Source organism: Carassius auratus, unplaced genomic scaffold, assembly GCF_003368295.1.
Source record: "Carassius auratus strain Wakin unplaced genomic scaffold, ASM336829v1 scaf_tig00019695, whole genome shotgun sequence".
Lineage (NCBI taxonomy): Eukaryota > Metazoa > Chordata > Actinopteri > Cypriniformes > Cyprinidae > Carassius > Carassius auratus.
In genome coordinates this window covers 1-4,470 of record NW_020524983.1, presented here as the reverse complement: position 1 = coordinate 4,470, position 4,470 = coordinate 1, and positions in this window count along the sequence as shown.

The following is a 4,470-nucleotide window of genomic DNA, read 5'->3' as shown; positions in this document are numbered from 1 at the left end:
TACTAGACTCATGAATATGTATTAGGTAACGCTGACGTTGCCTAGTAACCTTTCTGAAAGCGTTCAGTCAGAAGACCTAATTAATATTCTTGCGTCACGCCGTCACCGTCATATCGCTCGCTTTTTGACCAGTCAGGTAGGACTACAAGCCAAACGTCACCTTACGTCATTAATATTCATAAGCAAAGCCGTCAACATAGTAGAACTCGTAAAATAATCTTCCAGAGCTGTAAAACATCTGGATTAGAGTACTAATTCTATCCGCAATTACTCAAGGATATTATAAGAGCACCTAGAGTGATTTTTACCTGAACTAATTAAGGTTAATCGATTCGACAGTAATTAACATGCATTTTATTTTGCATGTGCTCTTGACTCTACACGTGGGTTCATGCATGCAAAAGCTTATAAATAATGTTTAAAACGCCACCTAGTGTCTATTTCTGACTGATCACTGACCTAAATGCCACCTTTACTACTCTAAAAGTAATAATAATGATAATAATAATAATAATGAAAACAGTTTTACTCTTACAAAGGCTTATTAACACTCGTGGTTCTAGGGTAAGTTAGATTTGCAGTAACAAATCACCTGAATTTGAGAAATGTCTAAATCGGTATAGTAGTTTTCACTGCTTTAGGATTATCAGAGATTTAGATAGTTTCTATTTATTTGTCTAGATCAACTTTGAATATTTTTTTTTCTTTGTTACTTGGATTTCAATTATATTTACAATATAACTGCAGTTTAAATAAGCTCTGAAATATATTGTTTACTATCAAAAGTATACGTATAAAAATTACCATGAAAGAAATCATGCAGTTATATTCTTTGGGATTTCAGTAAATGAATAAAACATCACCATTATATATTTCAAAACACTGTACTACAATCAGATATCATCAATGAACCATGATACTGCCATAGCACATTTTAGTAAGTAAAAACTTTTATTACAAGGTCTTCAAAAATAAGATTTTAATTGGAAATAAAATCAAAATGAATCAAAGGCTTTTAAAACTGAAATATCATTGAAAAAGTAATTCAAACACATCACTGAATTAAACTGGTTCATTCACTTTGAGAAACTTTCTGGCCTGTTTTTATCTGAGATAAAACAGTTTTAACAGTTCGTGCAACATCAAAATTATATTATGGTCATTATTTCAAAAATGAAAATTTACAGATGATTTCTAACATACAATATACACATCAAAAACACAAATTTTCAAAACATGAAACCAAACATAAAATGCATTTTAGTCCCCAAAAACTGCTAAATGCAGATGTATGAATTTTATGTAAACAATGAGCGGTGGATATCTGATCGGAGATCCGGGTAATATCAGTTTTTCTGGAAGCCGTACGGTTGTGTTTTCACCCATAAGACATCTGTTAAAACTCTTAATATAAGTATTAAAAACAAGGTTTTATATTTATATTAAAATATGTGCATTAATCGGGAGATAAATTTACTGGATGTCCACCCAAGTAAAGGTACTAATAAGTAAAGACTCACAAATGGAATGTTCTTTTTATATTCATCCCTTGGCAATTTTTATTTTTATTTTTAATGGACAAGAGGAAAATTTCCTGAACAAGGACTAAGCAAAACATTCTCTAATAAAAAAATAATTATTTACGTATGTTTGGAGTATTTTCTCTCTCTCTCTCTCTCTCTCTCTCCTCCTTCATTGATGTGTTCAGTTATTTGAGTTGGTTTGGGGTGAAAGTGTCATGGCCAGTCAAGGCCAATTACACAAAATCCCATATTTTTTGGGTTTAACGTCCACAGAGGAGGTTGATACAGCGTTTGCATCTACCTTTTGACGCGACATGGATGGTTTTACATAAGAGAAGACATGCCAGGCTCTTGTGTGTGTTTAATGAGGCAGAGCAGCCTGTCCTCTCTGAGGTGGGCTTATTAGGCCAACCAAACGCTCCGGCCTTGCTGCATTTCTCAAAGCTTTAGTTTGAACAACCTGCTGTCAGAAGTCTGAGAAGCCATTAGATCTGTCTCTTCATGCACCTGTACGATGGAGGACGGCTGAACATGCTGGACTCTGTTCTCACTCTCTGGGTCATCGGAGAGCTGACAAAGCTTGAATTAATCAGGTTTTTGTTCTGAAAAAAGAAAGCATCATTCAAACAGTACTCGACTGTGTTCAATTAAACCCTAAGTGTGTCAAAATGTCTTTGTTTGGACAGACAGATACATTTGATTGTACAGTTTCAACCTTTTTAATCAAATGCACTTTGATTCAAGTTTATCATCAAGTTAATCATTACAGATCTGACACTGAAGTCACACTTAAAATGTATGAATGCCATTGCACTGAACAAAGTATAAATATATACAAAAAATCAAAACATTATTTCTTCACTACGTCAAGGTTTCATAATTTTTGTCTAATTTTCATCATGTCTTTTTTTATCAACTCAAAAAGTTTTGATGATTTTACTGGCTCTTCTCAGTTCCACATTGTAAACAGAAATGTAAAATAAAACAAATAAACAAACAAAATTGCAAAAACAAGTAAAAAATAAAATGTAATTATAAATATTTATATTTTACTGAGATCATCACATTAAATATGTAAATGTATTCATGATTATCTTAAAATATAACTTTTTTTTATTTTTTTTTTAAATACACTGTATTTAATTGAGATAATGTTTCAATCATGTGACTTTCAACAGGCATTTATATCAGATTGGACTTAAAAGGATAGACTCAGGGGCGGATCTACCGGGGTGGCAAATGCCACCCTAAAAGAAAGCCTTGACACCCCAGTTGGCAACAGCGAATTAAAGTTTATGGCCAATTTGAAAATTTACAAGCGCGAATCTTTCGTGATTCGTGATCCCGCTCCGAACTCCCGACCTGACTCAAATGATTCGCGAACCCGCTCCGAACTCTCGAATTGATTCAAATGATCCGCGAAGCCTCTCCGAACTCTGGAATTGATTCAAATGATTCGCGATCCCGCTACTAACTCCCGAACTGATTCAAATGATTCGCGATCCCCAAACTGACTCAAATGATTCGCGAACCCGCTCCGAACTCCCGAACTGACTCAAATGATTCGCGATCCCGCTACGAACTCCCGAACTGATTCAAATGATTCGCGATCCCCAAACGGTCTCAAATGATTCGCGATCCCGCTACGAACTCCCGACCTGAATCAAATGATTCGCGATCCCCAAACTGACTCAAATGATTCGCGAACCCGCTCCTAACTCCCGAACTGACTCAAATGATTCGCGATCCCCAAACTGTCTCAAATGATTCGCGATCCCGCTACGAACTCCCGAACTGAATCAAATGATTCGCGATCCCCAAACTGACTCAAATGATTCGCGAAATCGCTTTGAACTCGCGATTTGACTCAAATGATTCGCGAACCCGCTCCGAACTTTGACATATATTCAGATATAAATGAAATTTAAAAAATAAATTAATATAAATTTCAAATATTCCACCTGTCAAACATAGTTACCCACTTTTAAAAAGAGTGAGGATACGTAACAACTTCGTTTTGTGTCAGAACTTTCATTCATAAATTCCCCGTTTGTGTTTGAAAAGCGACAGGGATTGAATCGCGGAACTGGAACTTGTTGTATAAAGCAGAACGTCACGGAATTTCGGCCATTTTTTAATGAATAAATCAAATGTAGAGCATTTAATCAAATCTCGATATGGACTAGTGTTTGCAATATTAAAGGTGTTCAGTACCGTCGCTTCACGCAGAGTAGGGGCAGCTGCTCAAAAAAAAACTTCCTCCATTCTCCCATCCGCGCTCGCGACCGCTCGCACTTCGTGTTTGCGGTTGAATGTTCATGATTGATGGATGAGCATCTATGCCCGGGTAGATTACATCAGCAATCCAGCGAATAGAAAAGATAACTAAAAGTTCTAAAAAAACATTGGACGTTGGACGAGTCTCAATTTAGGGACCGTCTCTAAAGTTACATGCGATATTGTTATACACTTTTCTAACGTCAGTAGCATTTGAAGAGAATGACTTATAGTCATAAAAACAAGTGTAATTGTTCATCTAGGTGACAGCTATAATGCACAATTGTATTAAATGTTTGATATTTATTAAAATAATCTGTAAATCATATGTAAATTATGCTACTCTTTCACATGGGCTCAAACTCAAATTTGAAGCTCAAAGAGCATTTGAGGAGAAAGACTTGCAGTCATAAAACAATTGTAATGTGTTCATTTAGGTGTCAGCTACAATGCACACCTTATACATTTTATATATGTATATATTAAAATAAATATAAATAATTTAGGTAAAAACGAGGCCCATTTATCACTTTCAGGCAAATTCCTGTGAAATATAATAATAATAATAATAATACCTTACATTTATATAGCACTTTTCTAGACACTCAAAGCGCTTACATGGTCAGGGGGTATCTCCTCATCCACCACCAGTGTGCAGCATCCACCTGGA